The sequence below is a fragment of the Ascaphus truei genome, chromosome 3, assembly GCF_040206685.1.
Source record: "Ascaphus truei isolate aAscTru1 chromosome 3, aAscTru1.hap1, whole genome shotgun sequence".
NCBI classification, from domain to species: domain Eukaryota; kingdom Metazoa; phylum Chordata; class Amphibia; order Anura; family Ascaphidae; genus Ascaphus; species Ascaphus truei.
Window position 1 is genome coordinate 431,182,516 of NC_134485.1, and position 23,821 is coordinate 431,206,336.

At 50.1% G+C, this 23,821-nt stretch overlaps 1 protein-coding gene across 2 annotated transcripts in view; it reads left to right on the top strand.

Annotated features, from left to right (window-relative positions):
* Positions 1–23,821, top strand: part of GSK3B (glycogen synthase kinase 3 beta) — a 291,716-nt gene that overhangs the window by 10,721 nt on the left and 257,174 nt on the right. The window lies entirely within an intron of this gene.

Here is a 23,821-nt window from a genome sequence, read left to right on the forward strand (position 1 = left end):
ATTATGAAAATGGCAAAGCAGAATATTACATGTCCTAGTGCCTCCCGCTTACGCTGCTTGCAATAATCTTCAGGCCTGTGTGAAACTGGGGTAATCGTGCTTTGGGCCAACTATCAAAGTTGGGTGACTTATTATCTTGATAGCCGTTGTCCTGTCGCACTTTTAAAAGTAGAGGCAGTGCCACAAGATATCTGGTTGCACATCTGGATTTACTTGACAGATGAAAAGGAAGGCTGCTGGTGAAAATTTCCGAATATGATCCTTGGCTTTTACATCTGCCACAGCTGGGGAGAACAGAATAACCACAGTCCTGGTAATCCATATTCGTAACCCCTCCTGTGCCAGACTGTCCTGCAAGCCCATGTAAGAGAGTCACATGTTGAACATAAGAATGCGTCCGTTTCTTTTTTTTCAATCCTCTGAATTGTGATGGTATCCTGTCCTTTGAATCTCTGTTATTACGCCATTTACGAATTTAACGTGACAGCGGAAAGACTCCTCGTGCATATACAACAGTTTGCAAACGGGTTTAAAACATTAGCGGTTGGGTGAATAATATGTGGTGTAAATACTGCAAAGCAAAATAATATGGAAAAGTTAAAACACTTTTTTTTCTTTGGTTTGTCAGCCGCCTTGATTTTGCCTGTATAACCTTCCACTGCGTTTAGTTCAGTTTGGTCCCACGAGGGACCACACCTGTAAGTTTCACAATGCTGGAATGGGACATTTGGTCACGGCTGTCCCTCCGGAGTGTAGCCGCAAAGGGATGTGCTGCCGCTTTGAGAAGTTTTAGGGTAGGAGTTAACTGCAGGGGATTTTAGTAGTTGGGTTAAGGTTTTTAGGGTGGGGTTAGTAGTAGGGGTATAAGTTGTAAGGTTAGTCACCTTAGCAGCAAAACGGGCAGAGACGGAGTGTCGGGGTGAGCAGCGGCCAAGCGCCGGCGGTCATTTGGTCGTGACAAAACGGGGGCGATCAAGTGTCCTTGACAGTCAGCATGCCCCTGTTCACTGTAGAAAACCTTTTTTAGTCATGATAAAAGAAGCGATTTCTCCACAAACAGAGGTAATCTTCAGGTTGCCAAGGCATCAAATGGGAAAGCCCCAGACCCGGATTTACTAACATACTATAAAAAAATGTTGCCCCTTCTAATTCCCCCACCTAACGAAACTGTGCAATACCTTCCTACAAGGATCAACACCGCCAAAGTCCATTACACAAACACGTTCAGTAATGGTTCCAAAAGAAGACCGAGGAGACACCTTGGATTTTGGTGGATACCGGCCGTTTTTTTTTTTTTTTAAACACAGATACAAAAATATATGCCAATAGACTTGGTCCTATCATGCCAGGGATTGTTCCGCCTGATCAAGTGGGCTTCATCATCAATAGACAACCAGGCGAGAACACACAGCAATCCGTAAGAATGGCTTGACCTCACAATACTTAGATATAACAAATGGAACTAGGCAGGGGTGTCCCCTGTCCTGTTGTTTGCCCTGTCCATGAAAACTCTGAGCAATCAGATCCGTGCGTATCAAAATATATCTGGATGTCTGATACGACAGGAGGAATATAAAATATCCCTATATGCGTACGACATATTGACATTGACAAATCCTTTGATCTCTACCTAACCTTATCAGCACTTAACAACATTTTGGAAATATATCTGGATTCAAAATTAATAACTGCAAATCTGAGGCCCTAGACGTAAACGTTCCCCCACATACTCTTAAAATTATTACACCTTAATTTCAGATGGTGCACACTACATTAAGTATTTAGGGATTAGAACCACCAGGGAATATCAGGGCCTGTAAGAAGCTAACTATCCCCTCTACTTAAACAGCTACACAGAGACCTGAGGTATTCGGGCAATTGCCCAATCTCGTGGATTGGTTGAATCTGTTAAGTGAAGATGAACCTGTTGCCGTGAATTTTATGTTATTTCTACACATTACCTATCCCGAGTTCGAGCGTAAGAGTTTAAGGGATTACAAGATGAAACTGTTACATTTGTGTGAAATAAAGGTTGACCCAGAATTAGCCAGAAAATGTTGTCCTGCTCATAGTCTACAGGGGGGTCTGGGCCTATCATCTCTATCCCAGTTCTACCAGGCAGCACAATTGGTCACGTAGTACAGTCCTCAAGGGGCTAAAAGATGGATAAAGGGAGCCTATCTGAAGAAGGTAGATAGGAAACATCCTTTGGCTAGGAAGAAAACTCCTGGAGACCTTCCTGGTCTTAAAACACTTGTGCATTATGGGATCAGGTGAAAAACAAGATGTCGGGTCACCTACCCCTATGTTATGACACCACTAAGAACAAACCTGGGGTCTGAGGATAAACTCCTGGCTAACTGGGTGGAAGTTGGAATATCTACCTACCTATTAGAAACATTATCACCAAAAGGTTAAATGTGAAAGAGATACCATATAGCTCCTTTTAAGAACACCTATGCCTGAACCCACTGGATCCAACTAAGCTCAATTCCACAATCTATCATAATCTCCCCTCGAACGAGGACGATGCAAGGGAGAAATATAGTATATTATGGGAAAGGGAGTTAATCAAAACTCTGGGTGCAGGAAATCTGGGAGTCGACTGTCACAACATCAGTGTGACCACACGATATACCCACCCTCTCTGTGCTGACGGAACTGTGGGCACTGTGGCACCATAACCCACATTTGTTTAGAATGTCCTAAAGTTCATCAACTTTGGACTCTGGTCCTCCGTTATATACATCTGCGTACTGGGATCACACTACCATGAGATCCCCATACGATTAATATTGGGAAAGGTACCCCTAAATCCTGAGCGGGCCACCAACAAGCTCATTGTAACGCTTGTGCAGCCCGCAAACCTGACAAGACCCCGGTACTGAGGTGGGAAGGAGAGATACCACACACCCACAGCATCGGGGTCGTGCCCGGTGTGTGGTATTGAGCGTAGCCGGGACTGGGCTGAAGAGAATGGTTAGTCGGCTACTTGTCGGATCCTAGGTTAAAGAAGGTAGAGTAGTCGTGCCCGTAAGCCAAAGGTCTGGGAGAGGAGAGAGTCGCGTAGTCAGGGTCCGTTATCCGAGTCCAGGGGGTATAGAGGTAAGCGTGGTGGAGGGGTAGCCGAAGTCGAGATCCGGTCTGTCTGCGTACCTCCCCTGGGTCAGGAACGTGGAGACTGAAAAGACAAGATCGAGAACCAAGCACAAGACCAGACAGCACTGAGCTACCAAGGATAATTGCGAGCACTGACTGAGCGTGGGGGCAGGAATGAAATACTCAGCAAAGACCTATGGGAGAGGGGGAGGAGCGGAGGCGCATCCCCAGAGAGACAGGGATAGGACCAGGGACCGGGGGGGGGGGGGAGAGATCAGGAGCGGGTGAGCTGCGTGGGTGCGTGGCGTCCCGTTATAGCCTGGGGCGGGGTCAACAGAGGCAGACAGCACGCTAGAGACGCGGGTACGCGCGCCTTGTAATGCCGGCGCGCGCGACCCCGGAAGCTGCGACGGACATGTCCGCGCAAGCAGGAGCTGGACGAGACGCCGAGGCGGCTATGGCCCGCGAGGTGAGCGAAGAGGAAACACGTTGTGTGGAACGTGTCCCTCGATTCCTCACACTCCTATTCCAAATCTTACTGGCTACTAGGTGTGTCAGCCAGATTTTTGGAAAAACCAGGAACCCCCTACACTTTCAGTGGCTAAAGTCAGATTTATGTTTGTCACGGAGATGGAAAGAATGACCAGCTATGTCAATGGCACAATGTCAAAATTTTATAAGACATGGGCACCCCTATTGTCACAGACAAGCTACCATAGACCACAGACAATACATAGTATCATTCTTACACGTGTCTTTGTGGAAACGAGAATCTATCGCTCTTCTCTTTCCACTCCCCTTCCCACCCATCTTTTTGATTGTGTACCCCTCCCACCCCCCAGTTCCCATCCTCCTCCAGCAAAATGTACAAATGATGTTTTCCTCACCTGTATGCAACCATTGATTGATAAGCCAATAAATGTGTGTAAATAACCACAAGGCACAAAAAGAACAAGAACCTCTGTGAAGTGCCTCGTTGTGCTCAGAATGAGTTATTTAATGATGCACTCGTGTGACTAGTCAAACATACATGGTGCAATATAAAGCAATAATGAGCATGTCGTAACCCTTGAACATTTTATTTTTTTGTTTAGCTTAGACACCGTTGCTGCTCAAACATTGCATCTGCTTATTTGCAATGCCCTCTATTATAAAGCTCCCAAACGTTGTGGTTTAACAAGGGCAGTCTTGGTTTGCATAGGTCTGTATGAAAGGATACGATGAGCGTAACTTCAGATAACAAACCGTATGTTAAAATCACCAACACTAGGATTTCCTTAAATACAAGACTGCATTTTTATGTATGTATATTTTTATTTGTATGGCGCCAGCCATGTACGTAATGCTTCACAACAATAATACATGTGACATAATAATATAAAACATTATGGGAACAAGTGCTTTAAAACATGAAAGGAACATTAGGAAAAGGGGTCCCTGCCCCGAAGAGCTTACAGTCTAAGTGGGGGAAAAATTGGAGACAGGTGGGTGTTCTGGTAAGTGTATCTGCAAGGGGTCAAGGTCAGTGCATATGAGATGTATAGTGTCAGCCAGCAGAGCTACTCATATGCTTCGTTAAAGAGCTGTGTTTTTTAATTAAGATGGGCCTTTGGGGTGGATAGAGAGTTAGAGTGGCTAGTTGGATATTGAGGGGAAGGGCATTCCATAGGTGTGGGGCAGTCAGTGAGAGCAGTTTTAGGCGGAAGAGAGCTTTAGGCCGCGCATATAGTACCCGCGGTGACGTCGCCGCTAGTGAAAGTTATATTTCGCTTTGTGGCGGCGTCAGGCGTACTTACATTTGATTTGTTCAGGGGCTGTCACATGAGGCGACTGCCCTCGAATAATCAAAAATTTCCAGCTTCCGAAGTTCGCGATGCGACGTTGCTCCGTCGCATTGTCGCCGTCGTGCTTACTATAAGAGCACGCGGCAGAGGCAATGTATTTGTTTTTGGGCGACGTCGCGTCGCTGTCACTATACGCGCGGCCTTAGATACAAGCGTCTGCATGGTTCATAGCGAGATATTAGGGCCGAGGTGTAAGGAGGGACATAAGAGTGTATAGCCTTAAAAGTGAGGTGAATTGTGTAAGTAATACAGGATTTAATAGGAAGCCAGGAGAGGGATTTCAGCAGGGGAGACGCTGAGACATTTAGGAGACAATAGTGATTTTAGCAGCAGCGTTTAGGATAGATTGTAGGGCAGACAGGTGAGCGGCAGGAAGGCCGGACAGTAGGTTACAGTAGTTGAGACGGGAGAGAATGAGGGCCGGTGTCAGAGTTTTAGTAGTAGTGTGTCAGGAAAGGGCGTATCTTGGCAATTTTACAGAGTGGGTGTGATACTGGGTGTATGATAGTGCTCCCAACTGTAATGTAGAAGGTGCAGTAGAGCCAGGCTTGGGAGGAGGTATGAGGAGCTCCGTCTTTTTTTTGACATGTTAAATTTGAGTTTGCGGAAGGGCCATTCAGAGATTTTATAGCGGTTCCTCACACGATCTCTTTATTACTGGCTCATATAAAGCTGCCCCAAGAAAAAGTTGCAACTTAAGCTAGCACTCAACCTCCCCACCCCCCAAAACACCTTAATGTCTAAAAAGCCGAAATGATAAACATAGAATGTTTATTACTGGCACTGCGCATATTGAACATGATAGATATGGGAGTTCTCAACCAATTTATCAACAAGGAGCTTTTGGCTGGTGGTGGTCGGAGGTTAAAATGATACAGAATATGTACAGCGTGTATTGCCAGGCTGCTTTAATCTCGTGGTGGTAATCTTGGATTGTAATTGGGGAAAGGCAATAGTTGGGCCTTGTTCTTATTTAAGCTTGGGGTTTTGCCTCAATGCGGAATTTTCATGCGTCTAAAACCTTCTCCTCTGTTCAATGAAAAAGGCTTTTTTCTCGGTGATCTATGATGTGCCATGTATTCTTGGCAATCTGTCTGCAAAGCCATCGGATCCAAAGAACACTGCGGCATACCACTCTTTGTGTAATTAAAACCGTACTTATTTCACGTGCAAAGCCATCGGAAACGCTGTTCTGACTCAAGTTATCCAGGAACAGTTTGCGACGTGTTACATTTAGAAGGATGTATTACAGTGGTAAACAAGTTTTCCCAATTCGTGCATCTTAGCTAGAGACATTCACAAAGAATCGGATTGTTACCAGCTCATTTGGGGAAAAAAAAAAAAATGATGGTGTTGAGCTCTTGATTGTAAGAGACATTAAAATAATGATTGAGACTTGCATGCATGAAACGCCTATTCTTAGCACACACCAGTTGTTTGTGTGTGTGTGTGTGTGTGTGTGTGTGCAGTTTTATTTTACTCTTGGTGGCAGCTTCATCAAATGCCGATATGGATTAGCGCAGGGATGCTCAACAACAGTCCTCAACCCCCCCCCCCCAACAGGTCAGGTTTTCACGCTATCCCTGCTTCAGCACAGGTGGCCCAATCAGAGGCTCAGTCTTCAATTGAGCCTCTGATTGAGCTACCTGTGCTGAATCTGGGAAATCGTGAAAACCTGACCTGTTTGGGGGGGGGGGGGGAGAATAGGAGTTGAGCACCCCTGGAATTGGTGCACCCGATCTGGCGTTGGCTCACGTTGACCTGCTGAGTCCGTCACCTTGGGGAAAGTGACTGTCATGGCACAGACACACTCGCTCTCACTGGCGCTCGCTCACTTATACATTGAAGTGTAAGGGGGTTTCCCCCACAGACACACTCGCTCTCACTGGCGCTCGCTCACTTATACATTGAAGTGTTAGGGGGTTTCCCCCACGGACACACTCGCTCTCACTGGCGCTCGCTCACTTATACATTGAAGTGTAAGGGGGTTTCCCCCACGGACACACTCGCTCTCACTGGCGCTCGCTCACTTATACATTGAAGTGTAAGGGGGTTTCCCCCATGGACACACTAGCTCTCACTAGCGCTCGCTGATTTATACATTGAAGTGTAAGGGGGTTTCCCCCACGGACACACTAGCTCTCACTAGCGCTCGCTGATTTATACATTGAAGTGTACGGGGGTTTCCCCACAGATGACACATGCTAATTTCTTCTAATGTTGAACGTTGTTTTGGAATAGGAATTCAGGACGCACGTTCCCCAAAACATGCAAATTACCAAGCCCAAACGTAGGCATTGCTTTTCGGTCTGTGTATACAGCGTTTCAGCAGACGTAATACAGGGACATAGTTGTGTTCCTGGGAACTTGGGAACGGGTGTGGTGGGGTGGGAGGGTTTTTGCTTGTAAGCGGTGGCACGAACATCAGGGTGGGGCGCAGAACGCGATCTCTTTCCGTTCCACTTAGTGCTGGGAGGACTCCTTTTGGTTCCATCATCAGTGACAAAGGGATCACGTGATCACCAGTCCCGGAGGGGCCGTGGCCATAATCCAGCATCTGAGGCCATGGTAACCTCTATACTGCACCGGGCTCCGGAGAGAGCTCCATTTTAACCTCTAGGGTGCTTCAAAATGAATATGTTTATCTACTAAACGGAGCGTCGGGTAAAAAAAAGTAAAATCCAGAAGCCGTCTATCAGCGTGGGACTGCTGTGTTACAGCAGCCTGTGAATTGGTCCCGTGGGTGTAAAGGAGGGGGTCCGCATCGCCGCAGTACTCGAAGGCTTGCGGGGTATAAGCACATTGCGCTTCTGTGTCCTTGTAAAGGTTTAGAGCAGGGGCAGCCAACTCTAGTCCTCAAGGACCACCAACGGGTCAGGTTTTCAGGATATCTCTACTTCAGCACAGGGTGCAGACAGCCACTGATTTGAGCCAGCTGTGCTGAAGCTGGGATATCCTAAAAACCTGACCTCGAGGGCTGAAGTTGACCACTTTTGTGACGCAATGGGCCCGTAGGCCGCGACCAAATAGCCGCGGGTGCTCCGTCGCCACTGATAAAACTCACCACTGGGACACGGCGCCACCTCACATTTAGCCGCAGGGCACCTCGCTGCTGCATCACATTTCTCCGCACACGTCCCGCCGCTACAATGCCATTTTTGGGCAGGAGACCAGTGGAGGGGGAGGAGGAGAGGCGAAGGGGTCTCGAGAAAACTGTCGCAAAATATGTAAAGATTAATTTATTAAAAACTTTTAATCATTTATTAAAGTATGTGGTTGGCGGGGTCCGGTGGGTGCGCTGAGTGTCCTGCTTAGCGAGGGCGTTCTCAAATGGCGTCACAGCGGCGGGACCGTTAAAACGACGGCAGAGAAATGTGAACCGTGTCTCAGCGGTGAGTTTTATCTGGGGGCGGCGGATTGGCCGCAGCCAAACGTCCAACACCGCGCCTGTGATTGAGAAGCGGTGGGCAGGCTGGAGAACACTGGGTGGGATATCGCGGTCAGGGTCCCGGGTGGGATATCGGGGTCAGGCTCCCGGTGTGGGATATTGGGGTCAGGCTCCCGGGTGGGATATCGGGGTCATACTCCCGGTGTGGGATATCGCGGTCAGGCTCCCGGGTGGGATATCGCGGTCAGTCTCCCGGGTGGGATATCGGGGTCAGGCTCCCGGGTGGGATATCGGGGTCAGGCTCCCGGGTGGGATATCGCGGTCAGGCTCCCGGGTGGGATATCGCGGTCAGGCTCCCGGGTGGGATATCGCGGTCAGGCTCCCGGGTGGGATATCGCGGTCAGTCTCCCCGGGGTGGGATATCGGGGTCAGGCTCCCGGGTGGGATATCGGGGTCAGGCTCCCGGGTGGGATATCGGGGTCAGGCTCCCGGGTGGGATATCGCGGTCAGGCTCCCGGGTGGGATATCGCGGTCAGTCTCCCGGGTGGGATATCGCGGTCAGGCTCCCGGGTGGGATATCGCGATCAGGCTCCCGGGTGTGATATCGCGGTCAGCCTCCCGGGTGGGATATCGGGGTCAGGCTCCCGGTGTGGGATATCGCGGTCAGGCTCCCGGGTGAGATATCGGGGTCAGGCTCCCGGGTGGGATATCGCGGTCAGGCTCCCGGGGTGGGATATCGCGGTCAGGCTCCCGGGTGGGATATCGCGGTCAGGATCCCGGGGTGGGATATCGCACTCAGGCTCCCGGGTGGGATATCGCGGTCAGGCTCCCGGGTGGGATATCGCGGTCAGGCTCCCGGTGTGGGATATCGGGGTCAGGCTCCCGGGTGGGATATCGGGGTCAGGCTCCCGGGTGGGATATCGGGGTCAGGCTCCCGGGTGGGATATCGCGGTCAGGCTCCCGGGTGGGATATCGCGGTCAGGCTCCCGGGTGGGATATCGCGGTCAGGCTCCCGGGTGGGATATCGCGGTCAGTCTCCCCGGGGTGGGATATCGGGGTCAGGCTCCCGGGTGGGATATCGGGGTCAGGCTCCCGGGTGGGATATCGGGGTCAGGCTCCCGGGTGGGATATCGCGGTCAGGCTCCCGGGTGGGATATCGCGGTCAGTCTCCCGGGTGGGATATCGCGGTCAGGCTCCCGGGTGGGATATCGCGATCAGGCTCCCGGGTGTGATATCGCGGTCAGCCTCCCGGGTGGGATATCGGGGTCAGGCTCCCGGTGTGGGATATCGCGGTCAGGCTCCCGGGTGAGATATCGGGGTCAGGCTCCCGGGTGGGATATCGCGGTCAGGCTCCCGGGGTGGGATATCGCGGTCAGGCTCCCGGGTGGGATATCGCGGTCAGGATCCCGGGGTGGGATATCGCACTCAGGCTCCCGGGTGGGATATCGCGGTCAGGCTCCCGGGTGGGATATCGCGGTCAGGCTCCCGGGGTGGGATATCGCGGTCAGGCTCCCGGGGTGGGATATCGCGGTCAGGCTCCCGGGGTGGGATATCGCACTCAGGCTCCCGGGTGGGATATCGCGGTCAGGCTCCCGGGTGGGATATCGCGGTCAGGCTCCCGGTGTGGGATATCGGGGTCAGGCTCCCGGGTGGGATATCGCGGTCAGGCTCCCGGTGTGGGATATCGGGGTCAGGCTCCCGGGTGGGATATCGCGGTCAGGCTCCCGGTGTGGGATATCGGGGTCAGGCTCCCGGGTGGGATGTCGGGGTCAGGCTCCCGGGGTGGGATATCGCGGTCAGGCTCCCGGGTGGGATATCTGGGTCAGGCTCCCGGGGTGGGATATCGCGGTCAGGCTCCCGGGTGGGATTTCGCGGTCAGGCTCCCGGGGTGGGATATCGCGGTCAGGCTCCCGGGGTGGGATATCGCGGTCAGGCTCCCGGGGTGGGATATCGCGGTCAGGCTCCCGGGTGGGATATCGCGGTCAGGCTCCTGGGTGGGATATCGCGGTCAGGCTCCCGAGGTGGGATATCGGGGTCAGGCTCCCGGGTGGGATATCGCGGTCAGGCTCCTGGGTGGGATATCGCGGTCAGGCTCCCGGGTGGGATTTCGCAGCCAGGCTCCCGGGTGGGATATCGGGGTCAGGCTCCCGGTGTGGGATATCGCGGTCAGGCTCCCGGTGTGGGATATTGCGGTCAGGCTCCCGGGTGGGATATCGCGGTCAGGCTCCCGGGTGGGATATTGCGGTCAGGCTCCCGGGTGGGATATCGCGGTCAGGCTCCCGGGGTGGGATATCGCGGTCAGGCTCCCGGGTGGGATATCGCGGTCAGGCTCCCGGTTGGGATTTCGTGGCCAGGCTCCCGGGTGGGATATCGCGGTCAGGCTCCCGGTTGGGATTTCGTGGCCAGGCTCCCGGGTGAAAATAACACGATTACATTTCTAAAGACACAGAACCCGCGGTTTGCATCAAAATGAGTTACATTTCTTTCAGTGAAATGATTATATTTTACTTACGAGATGAATTCTTTTTAGGAGTGTTGACTTCTCCTTATTGTTCCCCTCTATTCTAACGTCATATCCGAAGCGGTACCAAGGCGTCTTACAAATGGCACCGGTGAAAATAGTGTGGTGGGTAAGGAGCGTGCGGATTCAATTGTGTTAATATCGGCTTCTTAATAAGACTGAGCGTCCGCCGTGCGCTCAGTGTCTGTCGGCGTTAATGAAGCGGTTTAATTAAAGCTGTGGAAAGGTGGGATTCCAGCTCCGGCGTTTATGGGGATGTACATTGGTAACAGACCGGAGAGGCTGCTGGAGGCTGAGCACACGTCACGTTAAAGATGACGTGAGATTTGGGGCATTTAAACCTCGGCTTCTCAATATGTGGCATGCTAAAACCTGTCGGGGTAAGCGTGTCACTTCCTTCCCGTTATAGGCTCTGACGTCCAGTACTGGAGAAGCCCGGGACGGTTCTTTAACAAACAATTAGACCCAGCTTTTCTAGATGGAGATCCCTCCCCAAAACATGTCCAATCTGAATTCTGCTGAAGCAGTAGAACTTCCAGGAAAGTGCATTAAACAGGGTGTGGAAAGGTGATTCAGTTATTTTCTGAACACTCGGTACACTTTATTTTTTTTATATATTAGTTGAATCCTCGGTGCATTTCACCCAAAGCTTTATCTGTTCTGTATTCTCGCTGCTGCACAGCGCTGTCATCCTCTGTCCTACAGTATGTGATGTACAGGGGCGGGCAGCTCCAGTCCTCAAGGGTCAGCAACAGGTCGGGTTTTCAGGATGCTTCAGCACAAGTGGGGCAGTCTTCCACTTAGCGCCTGTTTGAGCCACCTGTGCTGAAGCAGTGATATCCTGAAAACCTGACCTGCTAGGGGGGCTTGAGGACTGGAGTTGAGCACTACATCAAAAGATATCATAAATGTTTAAGGCTTAATTAAGAACCACGTTTTCCCCTGAGTATAGACTCTACGTATATAAATATATTTCAATGCCGCGTGCAGCTATCAGCACTATACTCTCACCAGAGCTTAATGACTCTGTCGGTGTCTCCCACAAACTTGCTGATCAGGTATCGCTTCCGGAAACGAGAATACCAGCGCAGAATGAGGCCAGCGAATCCATGTTGGATTTGCACATTCCACAGCGGTTTAATCATACAATTGTCTTTATTAAAGAGACAGTCCCACACAACGCGATACAAAAAACAATCTGTGTAATCCTTCCTGAGAAAAATCCAATCTCCCTTCAAGATGCGACTTTACTTACTTTCAGTGAAATGAATGTTTCCCTTTTTTATTGTTCCTCTGAATTTAGGCAGAACACGTGACGGCGTCGTAATTAATATACAAATAATGTACATGGCAGCAACTCATTTCTTGTTTTGAGAGCTGACCGCGTTACCAAACACATTGGAAAAAGCCTTAATAACTCGTTTACCGTGGAAACGTTATGTTTCAGACTAGGAGTGCGCTACTCCAGTCCTCAAGCCTCCCTAACAGGTCACATTTTCAGCACAGGTGGCTCAATCAGGCCCTGCTTCAGCACAAGTGGCTCAATCAGAGGCTGAGCCACCTGTGCTGAAGCTGGGATATTGTGAAAACCTGACCTGTTGGGGGGGGGGGAGGGGGGAGGTCTTGAAGACCGAAATTGAGCACCCCAGTCTTAGACATACAAAAACAATAAAATACTCGTATTCTTATCTAATTGTTAATTTTTTGACGTGTCCATTCCATTTAATCTGTTAAACATGCTGCTGTCCTTAATTCACTATTACACACATTAAGAGGTTTATTATTATAGTTTATTTGGAAAGCGACAACAGTGTTGTACAATGGGGGGTACAGAGTGACATAGAAATACGGACAATCGTGCACAGACAGACACAGAAGGTAATGAGGGCCTGATCCCGAGAGCTTACGCTCTATAGGGAATAAGGGACAATGTTGAAACAAAAAGGTAAAGTGGCTGCTCATTGCGGGACGGAGTATACATCAGGGTGGAGTATGGTCCAGCCGCACAGATGATCCCACAAGGTTTGAGGGTGTGGAGGTTAGGAGGTGTGAGAGAGCGGGTGTGCACAGATGATCCCACAAGGTTTGAGGGTGTGGAGGTTAGGAGGTGAGAGAGCGGGTGCGCACAGATGATCCCACAAGGTTTGAGGGTGTGGAGGTTAGGAGGTGTGAGAGAGCGTGTGCGCACAGATGATCCCACAAGGTTTGAGGGTGTGGAGGTTAGGAGGTGAGAGAGCGGGTGCGCACAGATGATCCCACAAGGTTTGAGGGTGTGGAGGTTAGGAGGTGTGAGAGAGCGGGTGCGCACAGATGATCCCACAAGGTTTGAGGGTGTGGAGGTTAGGAGGTGTGAGAGAGCGGGTGCGCACAGATGATCCCACAAGGTTTGAGGGTTAGGAGGTACGAGAGAGCGGGTGCGCACAGATGATCCCATTAAGGTTTGGGGGTGTTAGAGTGGAGTGTTTATATGTTCAGAGCTGCGGGGAAAAAAAGTGAATCTGGTAATGGTCAGTGTAGGCTACAGCAGCGGTGCGCAAAGAGGGGGGCGCGTGGAGATTTGTCGGCGTCAGGCGTGTCCATGGCAACGCGGCATCAAATGACGCCACGTGAGGTAACGGGGGGTTGGGGGCACCACCGGGGCAGAAGAGGCAGAGGGGGCGCGGCAAAAAAAGTTTGCGTGCCCCTGGGCGACAGGAAGCTTTACAATGTTATATTGTTCCAATTTTACCAAATGGAAAAGCAATTTTTAATGGAGGTTATCATTTTTCCTTTTCAACCTATTTCAGTTCTTTATCAACAGTAGACCTTAAGAGAGAGAGATGGTGTAGGAAGCGTGTCTGCATAAAGCGGTCACGTAAGGAATGCGGTAATTCTTGTGCGTGTGAAAGCGTTTCTGGTTGTATCAGTCAGCAGCGCGTGACATCACAATGAAATCACTGCGGGGGAGAGGGTCGTGTCCCGACATGTCCTAGCTGCCCTTATTCCCAGTGTGTCACTGCACTGCAACCTAGCTGCCCTTATTCCCAGTGTGTCACTGCACTGCAACCTAGCTGCCCTTATTCCCAGTGTGTCACTGCACTGCAACCTAGCTGCCCTTATTCCCAGTGTGTCACTGCACTGCAACCTAGCTGCCCTTATTCCCAGTGTGTCACTGCACTGCAACCTAGCTGCCCTTATTCCCAGTGTGTCACTGCACTGCAACCCAGCTGCCCTTATTCCCAGTGTGTCACTGCATTGGAACCTAGCTGCCCTTATTCCCAGTGTGTCACTGCACTGCAACCTAGCTGCCCTTATTCCCAGTGTGTCACTGCACTGGAATCTAGCTGCCCTTATTCCCAGTGTGTCACTGCATTGGTACCTAGCTGCCCTTATTCCCAGTGTGTCACTGCATTGGTACCTAGCTGCCCTTATTCCCAGTGTGTCACTGCATTGGTACCTAGCTGCCCTTATTCCCAGTGTGTCACTGCATTGGAACCTAGCTGCCCTTATTCCCAGTGTGTCACTGCATTGGTACCTAGCTGCCCTTATTCCCAGTGTGTCACTGCATTGGAACCTAGCTGCCCTTATTCCCAGTGTGTCACTGCACTGGAACCTAGCTGCCCTTATTCCCAGTGTGTCACTGCATTGGTACCTAGCTGGCCTTATTCCCAGTGTGTCACTGCACTGGAACCCAGCTGCCCTTATTCCCAGTGTGTCACTGCATTGGAACCTAGCTGCCCTTATTCCCAGTGTGTCACTGCATTGGTACCTAGCTGCCCTTATTCCCAGTGTGTCACTGCATTGGAACCTAGCTGCCCTTATTCCCAGTGTGTCACTGCATTGGAACCTAGATGCCCTTATTCCCAGTGTGTCACTGCATTGGAACCCAGCTGCCCTTATTCCCAGTGTGTCACTGCACTGGAACCTAGCTGCCCTTATTCCCAGTGTGTCACTGCATTGGAACCCAGCTGCCCTTATTCCCAGTGCGTCACTGCATTGGTACCTAGCTGCCCTTATTCCCAGTGTGTCACTGCATTGGAACCTAGCTGCCTTATTCCCAGTGTGTCACTGCATTGGAACCTAGCTGCCCTTATTCCCAGTGTGTCACTGCACTGGAACCTAGCTGCCCTTATTCCCAGTGTGTCACTGCATTGGTACCTAGCTGCCCTTATTCCCAGTGTGTCACTGCATTGGAACCTAGCTGCCCTTATTCCCAGTGTGTCACTGCATTGGTACCTAGCTGCCCTTATTCCCAGTGTGTCCCTGCATTGGTACCTAGCTGCCCTTATTCCCAGTGTGTCACTGCACTGGAACCTAGCTGCCCTTATTCCCAGTGTGTCACTGCATTGGAACCTAGCTGCCCTTATTCCCAGTGTGTCACTGCATTGGAACCTAGCTGCCCTTATTCCTAGTGTGTCACTGCATTGAAACCTAGCTGCCCTTATTCCCAGCGTGTCACTGCACTGGAACCTAGCTGCCCTTATTCCCAGCGTGTCACTGCATTGGAACCTAGCTGCCCTTATTCCCAGTGTGTCACTGCATTGGTACCTAGCTGCCCTTATTCCCAGTGTGTCATTGCATTGGTACCTAGCTGCCCTTATTCCCAGTGTGTCACTGCATTGGTACCTAGCTGCCCTTATTCCCAGTGTGTCACTGCACTGGAACCTAGCTGCCCTTATTCCCAGTGTGTCACTGCATTGGAACCTAGCTGCCCTTATTCCCAGTGTGTCACTGCATTGGAACCTAGCTGCCCTTATTCCCAGTGTGTCACTGCATTGGAACCTAGCTGCCCTTATTCCCAGTGTGTCACTGCACTGGAACCTAGCTGCCCTTATTCCCAGTGTGTCACTGCATTGGTACCTAGCTGCCCTTATTCCCAGTGTGTCACTGCATTGGAACCTAGCTGCCCTTATTCCCAGTGTGTCACTGCATTGGAACCTAGCTGCCCTTATTCCCAGTGTGTCACTGCATTGGAACCTAGCTGCCCTTATTCCCAGCGTGTCGCTGCACTGGAACCTAGCTGCCCTTATTCCCAGTTTGTCACTGCATTGGTACCTAGCTGCCCTTATTCCCAGTGTGTCACTGCATTGGAACCTAGCTGCCCTTATTCCCAGTGTGTCACTGCATTGGTACCCAGCTGCCCTTATTCCCATTGTGTCACTGCATTGCTACCTAGCTGCCCTTATTCCCAGTGTGTCACTGCATTGCTACCTAGCTGCCCTTATTCCCAGTGTGTCACTGCATTGGTACCCAGCTGCCCTTATTCCCAGTGTGTCACTGCATTGCTACCTAGCTGCCCTTATTCCCAGTGTGTCACTGCATTGCTACCTAGCTGCCCTTATTCCCAGTGTGTCACTGCATTGCTACCTAGCTGCCCTTATTCCCAGTGTGTCACTGCATTGCTACCTAGCTGCCCTTATTCCCAGTGTGTCACTGCATTGGTACCCAGCTGCCCTTATTCCCAGTGTGTCACTGCATTGGTACCTAGCTGCCCTTATTCCCAGTGTGTCACTGCATTGGTACCTAGCTGCCCTTATTCCCAGTGTGTCACTGCATTGGAACCTAGCTGCCCTTATTCCCAGTGTGTCACTGCATTGGTACCTAGCTGCCCTTATTCCCAGTGTGTCACTGCATTGGTACCTAGCTGCCCTTATTCCCAGTGTGTCACTGCACTGGAACCTAGCTGCCCTTATTCCCAGTGTGTCACTGCATTGGAACCTAGCTGCCCTTATTCCCAGTGTGTCACTGCATTGCTACCTAGCTGCCCTTATTCCCAGTGTGTCACTGCATTGCTACCTAGCTGCCCTTATTCCCAGTGTGTCACTGCATTGGTACCCAGCTGCCCTTATTCCCAGTGTGTCACTGCATTGGTACCTAGCTGCCCTTATTCCCAGTGTGTCACTGCATTGGTACCTAGCTGCCCTTATTCCCAGTGTGTCACTGCATTGGAACCTAGCTGCCCTTATTCCCAGTGTGTCACTGCACTGGAACCTTGCTGCCCTTATTCCCAGTGTGTCACTGCATTGCTACCTAGCTGCCCTTATTCCCAGTGTGTCACTGCATTGGTACCTAGCTGCCCTTATTCCCAGTGTGTCACTGCATTGGTACCTAGCTGCCCTTATTCCCAGTGTGTCACTGCATTGCTACCTAGCTGCCCTTATTCCCAGTGTGTCACTGCATTGGTACCTAGCTGCCCTTATTCCCAGTGTGTCACTGCATTGGTACCCAGCTGCCCTTATTCCCAGTGTGTCACTGCATTGGTACCTAGCTGCCCTTATTCCCAGTGTGTCACTGCATTGGTACCTAGCTGCCCTTATTCCCAGTGTGTCACTGCATTGGTACCCAGCTGCCCTTATTCCCAGTGTGTCACTGCATTGGTACCTAGCTGCCCTTATTCCCAGTGTGTCACTGCATTGGTACCCAGCTGCCCTTATTCCCAGTGTGTCACTGCATTGGTACCTAGCTGCCCTTATTCCCAGTGTGTCACTGCATTGGTACCTAGCTGCCCTTATTCCCAGTGTGTCACTGCACTGGAACCTAGCTGCCCTTATTCCCAGTGTGTCACTGCATTGGTACCTAGCTGCCCTTATTCCCAGTGTGTCACTGCATTGGAAAGCAAGTTACAGTTTGGGTTCCCTCAGATGTTACATCACAAAGCTGCTGTTTTTATTGGCTTTTAGGATGTTTTTATACGGTAGCTTTTAGAGCAGGGATGGGAAACTGTAGTCAACAAGGGCCACCAACAGGTCAGGTTTTCAGGATATCCCTGCTTCAACACGTGACTGAATCAGTCCCAGATTCAGCACAGATGGCTCAATCAGTGGCTCAGTCTTACTGAGCCACTGATTGAGCCACCTGTGCTGAAACTGGGATATCCTGAAAACCTGACCTGTTGGTGGCCCTTGAGGACTGGAGTTGCCGCCCCTGTTTTAAAGTACCAGGAACCTTGGAAATGACTGTGGTATGCAAGCATGTCACAGAGTCTGCAGTGTCTGTAATATAGTGTGCGCGCGCCGGTGATAATTGCCTGTGTGAGTGAGCCTGACGTTGCTATAGTTGAGACGCGCGTGACCGTGAGCGTTGGCGCAGAGGATCAGAGGAAATACAAGATTTGTATTTTCGCGCTGTTGCCGCGCCACGTGACGCTGTGAGCCAATCACAGTGCGGCCTAATGCTGTGACATCACAGCGAGTCGCCGCTTGCCCTATAGACACTAAACGCGTGCAACTCCGTGCACGCGCATCAGCACGTACTATATTACAAGCCTTCGTCATGCTGACTCAAAGCGAGGTATGGTTTGTTCTCAGACTATGCTAACAAGGTATGAGATGGGCTGACCTGAGACGAACTCCCTTTGTCTCTGAATGTATTTGCTGCAGGTACCGTGTCGCAGAATAAATGAGCAGCTTGTGGCAAAGTCACTCTACTCTGCCTTAAATCCACGTTTTGGGCATGTCACATTCTAGCAATGCCTTTCTCCCGGTGTGACATTCTAGTGCATTGTTCCTTCCGAATCTAGAGGCTTTTGAGCATTGTAAAGATGCCGTCTGTCCGGGCCAAGAAGGCTGATCTGCGTGCTTCACTGTACAAATGTTACAATCTATTTACAAGTTTGTTTGTAAACCCGTTAAGTGGAGGAGTTTGATTTTAGCTACTCCCTTTTTGTGATATGATTGTGTCTTTAACCGGAGTTTGCACAGGCAAGCCCCCCTCTCTCCTGCCTCCCCCACTCTCTCCTGCCTCCCCCACTCTCTCCTGCCTCCCCCCTCTCTCCTGCCTCCCCCTCTCTCCTGCCTCCCCCCCCTCTCTCCTGCCTCCCCCTCCTCTCTCCTGCCTCCCCCCTCTCTCCTGCCCCCTCTCTCCTGCCCTCTCTCTCCTGCCTCCCCCCCTCTCTCCTGCCTCCCCCCCTCTCTCCTGCCTCCCCCCCCTCTCTCCTGCCTCCCCCCTCTCTCCTGCCTCCCCCCCTCTCCTCCTGCCTCCCCCCTCTCCTCCTGCCTCCCCCCTCTCCTTCTGCCTCCCCCCTCTCTCTTCTGCCTCCCCCCTCTCTCTTCTGCCTCCCCCCTCTCTCTTCTGCCTCCCCCCTCTCTCTTCTGCCTCCCCCTCTCTCTCTTGCCTCCCCCTCCTCTCTTGCCTCCCCATTTGTAACTACATATTACAATGAATAACTTTCACCTTTTCAAGCTGAAATAGTCACAAACAATAGCATAGAATACTCATTAAACGACTCACTACTGTAATAAAGGCTGCAGTGCATTATGGTCCTGAGATTGTTCATTATAATAACTTTATACAGTGCGTGTCTCCCACTGGGACTCACAGTTCTAAAACGAGACCAAACACACGGAAAGATACAATACAGGATGGGGCAGCACTGCAGTTATTAAATGCCGGACAGCTTGTGGTTCATTAATTAAATGATTTAAGGATTGAAGCAATGTTTAATTAAATATACATAATAAATAGCCACTGCATTGTGCGTCTCCGATGCTTACACTACAGAGCCAGGTGCAGCTGCCGGCTTCAGCAAACGGGGATATGGTTTGCTTCACTGAAACAGGAACAATCCCCTAGATGGGAAGCCAGGCATTCATTTCAGCTCCGGGGACCCCCTGCTCCCCGAGATACTGACCAGAGAAGCTCATGGAAGTATGGCCTTCATGTTTCCTGAGTCATGTGGGTCGATAGGAAGCCTTCGCAGCTTCCTATTGGTTCCCATGCCGCATGAGGTTTGACCCGCCATATTGCATTCTCAGCCAGTAACTCGGGAAGCAGCTGAAATTACCAGGGTTCAGCTCCGGGGACCTCCTGGCTCTCATCTCATCCACAGAAGGACCCCTAGGTGGAAATGCCCCCTGATCTCCGAGTGCCGGACATGCACTGTCTTGTTTGTACTTGCGGTCGTTACAAATCTGCATACTGCAACAAGTGATCACTGTAGAAGGGAGCGGGAACACAAACCGGAGTCTCCAAAGCGTTTAGTTTGAGTGGGAGCAGTGAGCCACGAGCCTGAGGGACCATTATCCTAATCTGGAAAACAAGAGGCCATTTATTACAACGTCTGGGTATTGTGCACATGGACGGGTGTTGGGAAATGCCTTTTCAGACATGGATTGTTTCATTGTCGTTCAACAATTTCTACTTAATAATAATGTGAATTAGTGTTTGTTCCGAGTCTTGGGGCTGGAATTGGCGGTTAAAAATAAATAAATATATATATTTTTTTAACCAGCTCATCGTCACAACTTAGGAAGCGCTGCGACTTTCTTTAAGGCAATATTAAAGCTAATGAACACATCCATAATTATATAGCAGCAGTTCCCAGTATTTTTAACCTGGGTCCTTGCAAAAGTCTTTGTGCATTAAATACAGAATGAGAGGCGAGAACGAAGATGTCCAAGATGTGAGCGTAGGGACCGCCATATAAATCCCATTTAAAAGGACGAGCATTCCACAAAGAGGACTGTATTAATTGGGTTATTGATGCAGGAAAACTTGCATTTCATTGTCACGCTTGCTTCCCCCCCTCCACCACCCCACCCCCCCTTCTTGTTTCTTTGCTTCTTCCTTAATGTACAAGTCTGTATCCTCCTGTCACTCTGAGCCCCTCTGCGAGTCTCGTGCGCCCCTGAGGTTGGCGGACCCTCTTGGAGAGCGCAAGTGATATTGAAGACTGAGGGCATGGTGTATTGCAGTGGCTCCCTACATTGAAACATTGAGCTCTGTACCTTTCCAAGGGTTGTATTTGTTTAGTGCACACCTTGTACAACCTCTTACTCACACAATAATGTGAAGGGCTTCTTCAAAAGGTCACAGAAGCTTCATTTTATTTAACACCGCAGAGATGCAAAGCTCCGAGCAGACTCCCTCTGTTTGCTGAATCTTGACACAATGCGGCTTCATACAGAACGCATGGTTGTGACATCTGTCTAAAGGAAACATCCCCTTGGTTACCCCTTTTTCTCTTCCCCCGCCCCCCCCCCCGGTAGTATCTTTCAGCTTAGGCCCCGCTCACACAGCGCGCTACACGACGAGCGCGTGCTTATGTACGTGCGCGTCACAGATTCCTGGCGGCCAATGGTAGTGTTCAGTATTGAAACTACCATTGGCTGCAAAGTGCGGCGTCGGCGCTGCTGCAGTCGCGGGTTCTTTTCCATCTGTGATCTCCGGCTGCAGCAGCGTGACGTCAGTTTCAGCAGCCAATCAATGGCCAGACGTTTACGTTGATTGAAATTGAGCAAGAATTAAACTGCAACTACTCCCTAATCATAAAACCCAATATCTTGCAATCCTATAGAAGTATTTTGGTGCAATAATATAAGTTTTACCTTGTTTGGGAATATATCACAACATATTGTAATGCAACCACTGTCTGTGAAAGAATGACATTAACTGCATACACGGCTAGATGGGCCAGTGAATGCGATGCTCAATGCAAACCCACCCAATAGATATTTACCAACGCACAAGCACAGACCTGCTCTCACACACACTTCCTGGATGTCGCCTTTTTCCGTCTGCTGAGGATGATCACACATCGCCCAGCAGACAGAGGGGCGACGCTGCGTTGCGAAGTCCCCAGTGTGAGCGCAGCCTTAGGCTGAGTCCATAGAGACTCCAGCCGTGTGGAGGCGCGCGGAGGCTGAGGGAAAGCGGGTGCACGTCTGGGGGCGTGTCGGGGGGGCGGGTCACTGACGTCACGGAGCTGGTTCGCTCTCATTGGGCGAACCGCTCATGTGACCGGCCCTGCGCTCCGGTGACCGCCAAAACAATTTTTTTTTTAGTGGTACGCCTCCGCAAGCCTGCGGACGCGTGCGCGAGCCCCTGCTAAAGACACTCTCATTGCGGCTGCAGGGACTCATTGCCCGAGGTTAGGCGCTGACCATGCCCGCGGCCTTAGAATAACGGTGGTTTCATAGCAGAGAGCCCAGTCGCTGGCTTTTGCCATCCTCCAAAATAACGGCAGGGCAGCTTCCTGGTGGTGACTTGGTGACTACGGCAGTGAGCTCTGATCATCTCAGAAATACGTACTTTACGGGATAATTGTTTTCATCAATTGACGCTCTCCGCTTGCACCAATCCTATTATTTGACCAGCGGGATTCCGTGCCCAAACTTTGCCTGGAACATTCTTCATGGGTTTTAAATCTAATTTTTATTTGGATTTAAAGCGGCAATTCCACCCATTTTGACTATACTGTAGTTTGTAAAAAAAATATATAAGCGTTTGAAGCAAAGGGTTCCTCTGGGGCTGAACGGTTCTATTTTTATGTCCAGTTCTGAGATGCCTACTGGGTTAGTTGCTGGTGCACCATCCTGGATATACAAAGATGGCGCCTGTGGACATCTCTGTGGTCACATTGCGGCTTCCTATCGCCTCGCAAGACCCACTGGATTTGGCGTCCGGGCGAAAAATGGTGCAGTTCAGCTCTGGAGGATCCCCTGGTTCTAATTCTGTGATTGAAAAAAGGAAATTGATGGTGAAAAAAATGAGTATTGGGGGGTTTGCTTTAAAACGGAGGTTAAGCAGAGTTTTCCATGAATTGGCGCACGATATGATGTTATAAGCTATTTGTGCTGCGGTTACATAATTGGTTGTTTCATAATAGGATGTAATCAATCCTCGATCAGGATCACTGTACCGGCAAACAATGTATATTCTTTGCTTGTTGGCTTTTTTAATACCACATAAATCAATCATGTTTAATCAGTTAAGGTCTGATGTTATTGATTATCTTTTGTGAGCTCTAGAGGAGGTGTGTGTGTGTGTGTGTGTGTGTGTACGTTTCAGCATCTTGTCCATAAATGGATACAAAACGTCATACCAGGTATTGGGTAGCTCCATAATTTCATGTTTTAGATCAGGGACGGCCAACTCCAGCCCTCAAGGGCCACCAACAGGTCAGGTTTTAAGGATATTTCTGCTTCAGCATAGGTGTCAATCATTGCTTTAGCCACCTGTGCTGAAGCAGGGATAACCTTAAAACCTGACCTGTTGGTGGCCTTTGTGACCTGAATTTGGCCACTCCTGACTTCGATGCTAGGAAGTCCTGACATTCCCCTACTGGGGCCTAAATATGTAGTAATTCTTTGTATTGTCTATGGTTAGGGTTAGGGTCAGGGTCGCCTTTACCCATTTACCTTCATCTTTCACATGTGAAATTATTGTGGCATTTCATAGTTTTTTAAAACAAATGTGGATAGTGCCACTGTTAGTACCTGTTGCGCTGATTACATTAGAAACCCTTGTACATTCAGAGAGATTTGTCTCTTTATTATAACAGATGTTTCCTGTAAAGTACAATGTCCCTTTTTCAACATGAGTCAGTACTTTTTTAATATGACTGATTAACCCTTTAATGTTCCATGAAGTAATATCTGTTTATTTGGATATCATTTTGAGAAGTGCTTTTTTTTTTTTTTTTAAAGCTGATCTGGTTCTGATGTTACGTTTTTGTAGATTTTCTGATGATTTGCCATTTTTTTTCCATTCTCCCATCGAGAAATAAAATATAAAAAAATAATGGTGAGAAGGCAAAGTGGCCAAAGTATTGTAAGCCTGCTACCACGTCAAGGTAAACCCTATTCAGCAGGTCCTACACTACCCGCCACGGAAAACTAATCTCAGTAAAGAAAGGAGGAATGTCCCAGTCTTCCAGTAATCCAAAGGAGGTGAGTACAGGTCCTAGAGGAAGTCCAGGCAGGAACAGCATGTGATGGCAGGCACAAGAAGCAAAGAGTACTGGGGTAGTACTTTGCAGGACCCAGGGCAAGTAGCAACTGACTGTTATTTAAAGGGCAGCGGCAGCTGTTGGCAATGAGTCAGAGTGAGGCTTACTTCCTGTCAGGAGGAAGAGAGCAGGATTTGCCAGAAAGCAAGATGGCATCGCTTGCTTCAGAATGCTTGAAGTCACTTCCTGTAGAGGAGACAAGGCAGGGGCGGAGCAGAGGCGCAGCCTCTGCAGAAACGGAAGGGTTCAGGATACAGACAGAC